The 12,852-nt window shown below is 39.1% G+C and overlaps 1 protein-coding gene across 3 annotated transcripts in view; it reads right to left on the reverse strand.

Moving 5' to 3' along the window:
* PLEKHH1 (pleckstrin homology, MyTH4 and FERM domain containing H1) overlaps window positions 1-11,907 on the reverse strand; it is a 71,585-nt gene extending 59,678 nt beyond the window's left edge. For 2 of the 3 annotated variants that reach the window (XM_064424256.1, XM_064424261.1), the window contains exons 1-2: window positions 11,317-11,907; window positions 4,240-4,390 (exon numbers count right to left, since the gene is read on the reverse strand). The gene's annotated coding sequence lies outside the window, so the exon portion shown is untranslated. Of the gene's footprint in view, window positions 1-867; window positions 956-4,239; window positions 4,391-11,316 lie in introns of those variants that run through there. The other variant, XM_064424257.1, reaches the window with a different exon arrangement.
* Between the last annotated feature and the right edge of the window lie 945 nt (window positions 11,908-12,852).

Consider the following 12,852-nt stretch of genomic DNA (forward strand, 5'->3'; position numbering starts at 1 on the left):
ATACCCCTGCTTTCAAGAGGCTATGCTCATGTAGATTTGTGACTGGGTCACGTCTTACCACCTCTGCAGAACAGACAGCATGTTTTGGATAGCAGCAGTTGTGTCACTCCTGAAAACACATATTTGGTTCTCCCAGAGACCAAAATCTCTGGGAAGTGTCCTGAATTTCCAGTAGCTGCTTACACCATTATCACAAAATCGATCACAGGTGGTGCTTTTGGTGCTAGCAGGTTGGGAAAAAAAATCTCTTGGCTTATATCCTGAGCACATTTGATCTGGACTGACTGGATGGGATCGTGACAGCCCATCATCTTGTCATTAGACCAGAAACACTTTCCTGACTGCAACAAACATTTGGGCAAGGATGAACACTTTCCTTTAAATAGCAAACTTCAGCCTTAAATAGTTACACTTTGCCCTTGCTGTTTGGCTCTGCATACCAAAGACTTAGCTCTTAGCAACAGGAAATCCCATCCGAATTAGCTACTGTTTAACAATACCAAGCTCCTTCTGTTCTGGAGCTACAGAGGAGGGGAGCATTTCATATCAAGCCCCATGCAGTTCAGGACCCTTTCTGTGGATTTTTTTTTGGCTTTTTTTTTTTTTTTCCCTGAATGGAAAGTAGCCCTATATGTTAAACCTGAGCCATTCTGTACGAGTAAGTGATACTCAAGAAATTAAACCAAACATAGCCTCGAGAATCACTTGCACAAAGCATCAAGACTCATGAACCTCACTAAAATAAAAAAAATACCAGATGACACGCGCAGCTCTGCCCACCATAAATGCCATTAATTAATGATGATCATTCAAATATGTGGGTTTGCACTTGGTCCCTTTTTATGCTATTACAAATACTTTCCTTACCTTACAGCATAGTCCCTGGATTCAAATTTTTTTCCTGGAGCAGTCTCAGGATACACAGAATGACAAGGCAAAGGTTTTTTTTCAGCCTTTCAAGAAAATTTGTTACAATCTGTTTCTCTTACTATCCTTGAAACTTTGACCTAATTTCCATCTCACAAACTTGTTCCTAATGACAACATTATTCACAATAATGAAGACTGTATGGTGACCCAAAATAGGTCTATTTTCTTTGAATTCTAATATTTTGTGGTCATATAGAATTCTGTAATTTTCTGTGCATTGTGAAGTTACAGAACCCATGTGTTCACATTCGTTAAAAGAAGTCTTTTTGCCTTTTGAAGTGAACAAAAAACCCCTTATTGAAATGGCTTTTGTGCCTATTTTAAAGGCAAAAACTCCACTGTCATATGACACACTCCAACAACTGCAATTGAGTATAAAGCAACCTGGGAAAAAACCATTCCTCAAAAAGCTTTGTTGAGATAAACCTAAGGCCACAAGTCTGAGTCACTGTAAATTGGATTGGGCTTGATCCTGTAATATAATATCCAGCTTCATTTTTCAGCTCCTAGAGCCCCTGGCATCAGGGGCTGAAATTTGTTGAGGTAATTCCAGCATGTTTTGGTTTTTCAAACTAGTAGGTGCCCCTATGAAGCATAGATCACTACATCCCTTAACCTCCTGCTCCACGGAGATGCAGACAGCTCTGCAGAACTATTCTGTTTTCCTCTGATGGCAGAGCTAAAAGACCAAGTGCTTAGCCATCTATGGACTCTGAATAAGGGCTAGATGGTACAGGTTGCTTCCAGATAAGATTGTTGGAAATTATTAAGTGTCATGGAGAAATCTGTATTAGCTCCTGTCAGTGACAGAGTTTGTATTTGTTACTCAGGCTGGTAACATGTACTTTTTAAAATTATTTCCTTTGGATACCCAGATATCAGCACGGACAAGAACCACAGAGAACTGCTCAGACACTTAAAAAAATTCTGCAGATAATTTTCTCTCCTTCTGTCATCCAGCAGGTGGGAGGAGAGCAACACAAACAGTGAACTATAGGGTTAATGGTTGTAGTGTTCCCTGGGAATGCCTCATTTGCTTGTGCACAACACAGGGTGTATCCAGTTGCTCTAATTTTCATACTATCTGCCAGCCTCGGGGAACATGGCAGCACCATTTCTAACTCTCTGGAAAGAAAGGAGTTGGATATCACAGCGTTTGATATTCATGGGTCACAACAAAGGGACACAGGAAACCCAGCAGTGCCTGCTGCACCTTGGGGTTGCCAGCTGGAGTTTCAGGCCTGCTGCCAGCACGTGGGGGCAGCTTGGACATTCACTTGTCTACCTGCATCTTTTAACTCATTGTGTGCGCATCAGTTTTAGATGTTTCTAAGGTTGTCTAAATACAGAAAACAGTATTCTGCTATGTCAAAAATGCCCTAAAAAAGGTAATTAGCACAAGTCTAGTGAGGTTGCTCTACCAGAAAGTGTTAATTTGACTGCTGAGATGCCCACTTGGCAATGAGCTTTGGTCTTTTTTCCTTATCCTGATCATGGAGAAAAGGCAATGAGAAGACAGGTACTGTAAAAATTGGGGTAAGGTTGTAGAGACCTGTTGAAGTGTAAAGGGAAAAGCAAAGAACACGACAGTCTGACTATGGAAGTGGGGTTTGGGATTTCCTAGGTTATCCAACTTTTACTCATGGTGCAGTAATGTTTGCAAATAAGTAACAGCTAAATATTCACAGAATTATGAGCACATAAATGTTTTATAGTCAGTGCAATACAGTCATTAGTGTTGGCTCGTGCATGGGATTATGTTAGAGAAACAGCTTATTTGGGGAAGATGTACTATTTCTTTGTCCTCTGGTTTTATTATGGGAGTTGATAAGAACATCAATTGATGGTGAAGTCTGTACCTCTGAGATGGACTAATAAAGAACCCTTAATTGCTTGTATTAGGATAAACATCCCTTAAGAAAAAAGCCTAGTGAAAATGTAGCTGACTCCAAATGGATTTTATAAACTGATATCATCTTTGGCTGTGTTAATGTATACTAGAATATTTCTCCTTAATAGCATGCCCAATGTTACAACAAAATTTAAAATGGCTTTGAACCAAAAAGAAACTATGGATTTTTTTTTTCTGAAGAAGTGAAATTCAGTCTTGGCCATTTTACTCTCAAATTCCCCTTCTATTAGCCTGACATAAAAGAGGTCACTTAGTTCCCATTTGCAAAGACAACTACAAAAAAAAACTTTTGAAAGCATTTGGTGGGACAGGTGTGATAGAGGTCAAATTATGAGATTTACTTATGAATCAGAGCCTAATTTCAGCTTCCTTCTGACTCTCATTTGATCAGTTTAGGATCTGTCTCATGAAGTTTGTCAGGATGTTATGAAACAGACCATCAGTCTGCAATTATTTTGCCTGACTTCATCTATCCAGGAGTCAAGAAATGAGCCTGAACTATTCATCTGGCTCCATCTATCATCAGTGAGGATAGGGAAACTTGATTAATCTCCTCAGGATGGAGTGCATCATCACACAGAAGTGTCCAGTTCTCACAAATGAATAAGCAGCGAATTGCAGCCGTACTGTTAAGACCTGGATCTGTCCATAGATAAAGAGTCACAACTAATTGTGCAAATGACTTTTACAGCTGACCTCAAAGGTTCAGCAGGACCTCTGCTCACATTCAGCTTACTTGATCTGGTTCTGTGCTTATATTTCTGAGGTCGATTTCTAATAACCAGCATCAGTTTTACTAATTATAACTGAGAACTTTGCAGGATAACTGGGATTATTTGATATCTGGAACATAATTTCTGGTCTCTTCTAGAATAGAAAATTCTAAGATCTGTGGACTGAATATTGTTGAGCCAGCATTCATAGTCAGTGTAAAATATTCAATAATTGTAAATTACAATATAACAGAAAATCTAATTTCTTTTGGACATATCATGAACAAAACATTCTACAGGATTCTGTATTTACTTAATCTCATTAAATTCTTTATGAAAAAATCTTCTTAATAACTTTCTAAAATTAAGATTTACTCTTTACACAATATTATGGCAATCCCTATGCAATCTATGCTGGGGCTATACCTATTAATGGGGAACTTTGCTGTGTAAGATAGAGATGAATATTTAATGAAGTAGTTATTTATTTAACATCTGTAGAGAGACAGTCTTTTTCATCTGACTCTTCTTAGTCATCAAAAAGCTTTGGGACCATTTAGGTCCCACCCAACTTGACCCAATGACATTTGTTGGGCTCATGTGTTTACTGTGGGACTGCTCCAGGACAGCAACAAGATATGAAAACAGAGGAAGGAAAGAGTTACTTTTTAAATAGTGCACTAACCTCCCTGTGCATCACCTTAATGTGTTCTTCATCATATGCACGTATATGGCAGGTGAAATACATGATGAGATTAGGTGGCTGCTTGTTCAGGCTTCTGGACAGTCTTCAGTCCTCTGTGATGAACTTCAAACTTCTTTAGGCCTGAGGCTATCTAGTTAAATGGGAAAAATATTCCTATGTAATGCATTCTGAAAGTGACGTAACAACAATAAGGTAACAGTGAAGTATCAGCTATTATATTCAGTGGAGACTGCAAGAGAATTCTTTTGCTAATGAAACTGTTTATAACTCATATATTGATTGTTAAGAATAATATTAATTGATGTTAATTCTAAAGATAGAATTCCTGTATTCATTGCTATGAAGAAAATTAATTCAACCAGCATTCTGAAAATGGCTGCAATAATTTATACAGTAAAATTACTTGGTTTGGTTTGTTTCCAATGAAAAAGTAAAAAACTAGTATGAGAAGGAGAGGCTATGCTCTCTTATGTGCAGCCTCCCAGAATTTTAGAATTATTAGTAACTCAGACCCACAGGTGCTTTAATGCATAATGGTTAAAGCACTAAATAATAACAAAACAAGAGATACCATTGTAGAAGAGTCTCTCAGAGACCACTGAATCAGACTAGAGAATAGGACAAAACACATTAAAGGTGATGAAGAGAAACTCAGACAGGAAAACATGGCAGATAACTGAAAGCTGTGTAAGAGTTACCGGATTTTACAAAAGTTCCAAAAGTCCCAATTTTGTAAGCATAATAGGGAACAATATTGTTTAAAATGCTATCCTGGATCAATGTATGCAGTGAATGCATAGTTAGAAAATAAAAAGCCTACAAAGCAAATAGATAAAATGGGAAATATTTAGTAATCAATATAAAATGGAAGTTGCATAATATAAAAATAGACAAATTAAAAAGACAACAGAGGAAAATCATTGGCTGGCAGACCTTAAGAAAATAAAATTAGTTTAGAGTATATTAAGAACTATAGAAGTCTTAACAAGGGTACATGCTGCTGCTTGATGCAGATGAAGAAATGATAAAGTTGCAGAAAAAGCAAATATTCCAGACATATTTCTGCATTTGGAAAGAAGAAAGATGATGCACTTGTATCACATGGGCTGATGAAAAAATTTCCACTCTGTTAGTGACCAGAAGGAATGTAAAGTATGTACTGGAGGTAAATATTTTAAAATCAGCAGGTGTGGATGGCTTACATGGGCATGCTAATAGAGCTTATTTAACTCTAGCTTGCTAACACTGATATTTCATAATCCTCTAACAGCAAGGAAGTAGCAGAATACTAAAGGATGTTGCCATGTCTGTTCTATGGCAATATTTTTTTAAAAATGGCAAAGTCAATAATCATAGTAGATGTGCACTAGCAAGGCTAACAGCAGTTCATGGAAAAAATAGTAACTGATAGAGAATTCTTTGACAAAGAATAAGAGAATAAAGAGATGTATTTCCCAGCATCACAATAATCTTGATTAAAAAATAAATTTAAAAAAAATGCAGGAATAAATTAAACACCCCTGGCCTGAGCAAGAACATGACTAGAAATGCTCTCAAAGTTCTTTCTAGCCCTACCTTCTGCATTTTTATGAAGACATAACATGGTAACCAACAGAAAGTCCTGACTGGACAAGAGTGAATACATGTATGGGTTGTGAATACTGCTTAATTTTATTTCTTAATTTGTTTTGTCACTGAGTCAGGATTAGGAGCAACACTGGGTCACTCTCATTCTCTGAGAAATACACAGGGCACAGGATGGTTGAAGCACAAGGAAAATACTCCACCCAAGTTTGTCTGCTGGACATAGTAAAAAATAAAGCCATGCCACTTTGCAAAAGCCAGGCAAATAGTATTAGGATCAGTTTTAAATTCAGTGCTATTCAGTATTTCCATCAGCGCCCTAGAAGCAAACAGAAACTCACTGCTGATAAGACATGCACGTATTGGGAAGCCTGGTGGAACGGCAATGATGAGGGGAAAGCATTTATATAGGACAGGAAGGATCATCTTCATGTTCAAGCCAAAAGCCTTTTACTACAGCCAAATGCAAAATTATGCATGTGAGAACCAGATAGGAGATTAGGAGATATGTAATCAGAAACTCTACTCTGGAAAAAACAGCACTCTGAAAGGGATCAGGATCATCGGAGTATGGAGCAGTTTCACTCCAGTGAGATACTGTGGCAAAAAGGGTGAAATCAATCCACACATGCATAAACATGGGAATAGTGAGTACTAGTACCAGGTTGCTGTTTTTTCCCTTTGTGGCACTCATTAGATTAATTATATGCAGGATATTTATTGTCAAAGGTTGCTGAAAAGCTGGGGAAGGTGCAAGAGGAGCTTGGTAATTATTCAGCATCTAAAGAAAATGTCTTATTGTAGAAATCTTTCAGGGCTCAACCTATCTGACTTACTGAAAAGGAGATGACTTGATTTATGGCTTGATTAATGAATTGGTACTGTTGGAGGCATAAAATACTAGCAGGAAAGGGCTCTGAGCAGATGAAGTTGTACTGGGGACTGAGGGGAGGAGCTATTAAGCCAGACAAATTCAAGTGAAAAATGAGACACAGAAAATGATTAACCACTAGAACAAGCTAATGTGATGAATTCTCCATCTCCTTATGTCTTCATCAAAATTAGACATTTTTTATTGGCCTACAGCCAACTGCAAATTGTCAAGAATGAGTTGTAGCTTTTAATACTGGAATATATCCATGAAAATTAATGGTCTATGATAGCTAAGAGGTCATTCTAGGTAATAGTAATCCCTGAGATCCATTACATTGTAGAAGAAATATATATTTATTTATTATTATGATTATGTCAAGAAGCAGTAGATAAACATGTAACTTGCTCTCTGTTTGGACCTTTAAGCGCTAAATTTAATGATAACAAGATGAATTTAGGTTGCCAAGATAACTGATGATGGAAACTGGAGGACTGTAAAAGTCTATTACTGATTTTCTCTCTTTAGATACTCCAGTATAGTGGTCCCTTTATCAGGTGGATTAGCGTAATACAAAGTAAATACAATTCGCTGGGTGACTTCCTTTCTCTTTCTTGGTTCCTCTGCCTAAAAAAGTCCTTGGCTGTGACATGTATCTATGATAACTAAGTAACCTAGCCTTATTTCAGAAGTTTATGTTATTCTAAAAGCTCCTGGCCTGTGGAATGTTCTTGAGCAGCTCACTGTGGATATTTGAAACATCAAAGTAGAGAGTCAAAGCATGATTTATATCTCTGGATCATTTTATGTATTCCTTTGACACATCCACTCTCCACATCATTTCAAATCTCAGAGGAACACTTTTTCAATTTCATTCCTATTATCTAATTTCTCTCAACCATTTTAATTTATATTTGTTTTTAAATCGTAACCCTTGTCTTTTCCATCACTTCACCTTATCCATTCCCCTCTAATCCCTAGTTTATTATCACTACTTGACTGATGTTTGAGAAATGTATTGTAAGTGACTTGGAGCAGACACTTGTCATTTTACTGTTGATCAGAGCACTTTGCACATGCCGTGTCGTATAAATAAAAACTACTGTTCCAAAAATATTTAGTGTCTCAGTTATATTTTGCAGTATAATATGTAACAGAGACACTCTATGAAAAATAATTCTTTATTATAATTATCCCATCTCTGGCACTGACATTCAAAAGCATTTTAGGTAAATCATGTACAATGTCTCTTCTCTGTGTCCCTTCCTTAGCTAGCTCAGAGTTACAAGATGTGTCAAGGAAGTGCTAGCATCAGGTTGTTTGCCATACTAGAAACTCTTCAAATGTCACTCCTCTTCACTTATCCTGTTTTCCATCGGCTTGTCTCAAAGTCTTCTAGCAAAAGAAATGTGTTCCCTCTTTTACAGATGGGGAAAAACAGAGAGGTGAAATTGAGGGCATTGGGAAGGCCTGAAGCACATCTGTGAGTACAACCCAAGCCTCCAAGCCTCCAGTCTCCTGCTATTTTTAATGGGAAACACATCTCCCCAAAACATATTATTGGATCAAGTTGGACTGGGCATGTGCAGGTTTGTAAAGTGGTTTGCCTCTCCCCAAACCTATGTTTGCATTTTGCTGAACCTGGCAAAATAAGAGAAAACAGGGTTGCTGCCAAACCCTTCAGGTTCTGTAATTTCCATGTATATAATATTTGATTTTCTTCTGCCCTTGAATCTAGAATAGAAACCATGAAGGATTATTTTTAGTTATTGTCATTAAAAATTCAAGCAAACACAGGCTAACTTAGTCAGACATCAGTCACACCTCAGGTAAATCTTGTCTGCTGCTTGCTCTAGAGATCTCAGGCTGCTTTGTTCCAAAGGACCTGTCTGGCATCTAACCCACATGAAGGCAAAGGTAGCAGAAGCTAGTGGAGGACACTAGTTCTCTACTGAGAAATTTTTCTGTCAGTCCAAAGAGACAATCCCTGAACATCCCCGAAGAGACTCACAAGCTTTGACAGTCTCTATGAAATAATATCTTACTAACATCTTTTCCCATGGATATCTTGAATAGGAGCACACATGGAGAGAGCTTTCCGAAACAGGGAAATGCTTTGCTGCATGGCACTTTGGTCACATCTCTTAGGAGTAAAAATTTCCTATTTGCAGTGTTTAATTTCAAAGCCAAGCTCTTACCAAGCCAAAAGGCACGGCTGGTATCTGTTAGAGAAAAATGTTTTGAAGGAAAGAAAAGCTAAATACTAATGTAAGCTTTAATATTATTATCTATATCTAAAGGAAATAAAAATGTTCTGAGTAAAGAAATTATTTAAACAGTCACAGAGAGAAAGCCTAGATTTTTCAAAAACAGCTCTGGCTTCCTTAGGGATTGCTAGCTAGCCTTCAATGTTTGGAAGCTGATCCCAAGGACTGCACCATACTACAGAGACTGGCAGAGGCACCATTAGAAGAACAAATGTTTAAGTGGCTTCAATTTTGTGCAGAAATAAGTTAAGAACCTTCATGGACTCAACTTCTGCCTCTATCCCTTTATAAATTAACTACTTTCTCAGGAGTGATGAATATGGGGCTAGTGTCTGAGCCATAGAAAAAACCCAAGGCCCTGATAAAAGCAAAAGAAAGAGAGGAGCCATAAATCCAGGGAGTCTACTCCAGTTTGGAAGAACCATATTTGAAAATTTCCTTCATGTTTTCTTCAAAAAGCTCAGCAAGTCCATGGCTTGTGTTATTTCTACCTGCACCATAAAGAAAAAGAGACAAAGAAAGCAATTTCTATGGTATTGCATGAAGACCTATGTAAGCTGATCTGAGAATACTACATGACTTGTGGTATTCTTCAAAATCCATTTCCTACTTCAGGTATTTGAATAACATTTGTCACTACAGTGGCTGGGGCCCCTTTAGGCAAAAAAAAGAGTTTCTTCTTTAATTTCCTTGCAAGCCTAAATATTACTCTTTGTTCTTCAGGCTCCTGTCAGAGAAGTCCATGTTTTGGATGTATATCCACGGGGGTTTATTAAATAAACACAGAGCATTTACTCTTTATTCTATACACACAGGGAGATGAAATTCCCAATTTCCAATTGTGGGACCTCCTCAGGAAAACAGGACAGAAAAAGCCAAACTTTCCCAGGGAGGGAAAAACCTGACTGCATCTTGACAGGTTTTAAACAATTGTGATGACGTTTTTCATGACAGATATTTCCTTCAAAGCACTGGCTGGGCTGTGTAGAGAATGGGGAGTGTTATGAGATTCTCATTTCATTTGCTGCAGAATCCGTTAGCATGTTTAAAGTGAATCAAGAAATTAGGCCAAGCATGATTTAATAAGCCCAGCCTTAAACCCTGCCCTGGAAATATGGATCCCATTCCTCTGTAGTTCCTAAGCAATATCAGACAAGCCACTTGGACTAAACCAGTAAGACTAGTTTCCAGGTGCTTCTTTTGCAATACCGGGACTGGATATACAGAAGGGATGAGCACCCACTGGATTAAACTGTAATTTAAATATAAGGAGCCATATAAAACCAAATTCTCTGGGGAAAGAAAGATGCTATGAATCTCAAATTTGATACTTGTGATGTACTCAGTGATGTACTTGTGATGTACTCAGTGATACTTGTAATGTACTCAGATACCAGTGTAATGACCACATTAAAGTGTTCCTGAAGACACAAGTAATTTTTTTTTCTTCAGTGTAACAATATGCCACAAATAAAACACACAAAATTTAAATGTGGGATTAAGCTCTGCGTGTCACAGAATGGATGAGTGAGGAACCAGCTTGGGTATTGCCGCACTGCACTCCTTATCATGTCCAGATACAGGAGTATAGCTGCAAACAAATATGATTATGCCACTTTCCAAGATGTTTCCATACAGTCACATGTTATGCTATACCCAAATGAAGAAACCCTTCCAGAACCAGACAGGCTGGTGCAGAAACATCTGAACTGGTTTTGGGCACACATATAGGAACTAGATCAGGTATTACATATGATCTATGTTATTTCAGAAAAAGGCAACACACACATGAAGATCAGCAGCATTCCCTGTGCCTATTTACAAGTGGCTGCAGAATAACTAGAGAACGCTTATGTCACCACAAACGCTTTTCATCTTGGACCCAGCTTTCTGCACACCCAGAGAATCCCAGCCTGGATGCTCTGCAGAGAATGGTGGTCAATCCTAGCACGAGGCTTTGGGGAACTCAAATTTCCTTGTGAATGCCTGACAAAAGGGCAGTTCTAGAAATTGTCTTGCCTTTGTCCCCAGTCTTCATTCTACTCTCACTTTCACTGTATTATAATCTCAACTTCATTCTTTTTCTTTCTTCCTTTACTAGCTCAAGCTGAAAGAAACAAGGCTGAATAGAACAATAACAGCTCTTCTGGACCAGCTAATGCAGCTAGGGAGAGCTGAACAAGCTCTCAGGTGTACAGCACCACCATCAGGTGCTTGCTCTGATATTTCTTCCTCCTGCCTGTCCCCTCAACAGTGTCTTCATTCCCCTCACCCTGCTTCACTGCCTCCTCCTTCCTTTCTCCTCATTCTGGGAGCCCTCTCCTTTATCCTTACCTCCTCCTTCCTCTCTCTGCATGATGTGACTAGACAGGAGAATACAGATTTATGTATTCCCTACACGTGCTTCTCATTTTTTCTGATCCATCTGTGGCTGTTGATTTCTCCTTCTTGTAGGTGAGTATCTCTCAGCTTTCCCTCTCTGACCTTTCCTCTGCTCCTTGTAAGTCATTCTCTCCTCTTATGCTGTGAAACATTCATACTGTCTCATACTGTGAAATTATCTCTCTCACACTCTTTTGACTATATCTCTAGCATGGACCTCGGTGCTTTCTAAAGGATGCTATTTCACAATAAATACATAAGCACTGCTTCAGACTGCTGTCTTCTCCAACTGCCAAATTGTATATGGTATCTTAAGGTGCTCTTTAAAACACCAAAGATGTCTTAGCTATTTTACCATTTTCCTCCTCAGCTCTGTTGAAATTTATACAAAGCAATTGTGAATTTTTTTAATCCAGCTTGAGGTCACCAGCACAAGCAGTGCTGCCCTAGCCTGCACAGCTCGGTTGCTGAGGCAGGGCTGGCCGTGCATTATTCTCCATTTCCCCTTTAAAACGGTCCATCTTTCTGCATCTCCAGCTCTCACAGTGAGATTGTGCAATCAGGTGACTCGGTGACAGGCTGGTTTGCTGCATTGTGGCATCCTCGAAGCAGCTACGGAGGTTTGTACACAGAGCTCCCCGGGCGAGCGCGGCGGGAAGGCCGGCAGCAGCCCGGCGCTCCCGGCTTACCGGAGCTATCCATGCACGGCCGCAGCCCCCTCGGCGTGGGCAGCGTCCGCTGGCCCGGCAGCTCCGGGGCTGAAGGAGCAGCCTCTCCGGAGAGCACCTGCCTTTAGCAGAGTCACTGCTGCCAGACATCTTGAGAATCCTTCATTGTAATTGCCTTGGGGCCTGCACAGATGCGATGTTGCCTCATTATTGGGACTATTTATTATTGAAACCAGAAATGCTGAGTCATTAAATAGAGGTCATAAAAACATCCTTATTCTGCTAAAAGCATTAGCTCATCATTTCTGGTACTACCGAAGGTAGGAGAGATCAGGAATCCTGGTGCCTGTGAGAAAGAAAATGTGGAGTGCATCAGAGGCCTGGGAAGATCAGACAAGAGCCCTAAGTCAGTCACCCATTAGGAAAAGCAGAGTGCTGGTTAAAGGCAGATCTCTGGGTTCAAGATCAATTGCCATTTCTGCATTTGTGTCACCTCAGGTTACCATTTTATCCCAGAATATGTTAATGTCTCTCTCTGGAAACAGACAGAACTAAAAACCTTGTTCACTTTTGTCTGAAGACTGTAAGGCACTTCAGAGGCACTAGCCAGCTTCACCTTACTGCAGAGAGCTGCCGTTACCTCCACCTCCATTTTTCAGAAGGAAGCCAGAGCAACGGAGGGGGCATTTGTTTGCTTGAACCCTGAAATCAAATCTCCTGATTTCTCATTCAAAAAAAAAAGCGCCTTTTTTTTTTCTTTTTCCTGTGTTCTTGTGCTGCTGAAGAGTTAAGGTAACCAGAGAAAGGATTTTAATTTATT

This window comes from Passer domesticus, chromosome 6, assembly GCF_036417665.1.
Source record: "Passer domesticus isolate bPasDom1 chromosome 6, bPasDom1.hap1, whole genome shotgun sequence".
Lineage (NCBI taxonomy): Eukaryota > Metazoa > Chordata > Aves > Passeriformes > Passeridae > Passer > Passer domesticus.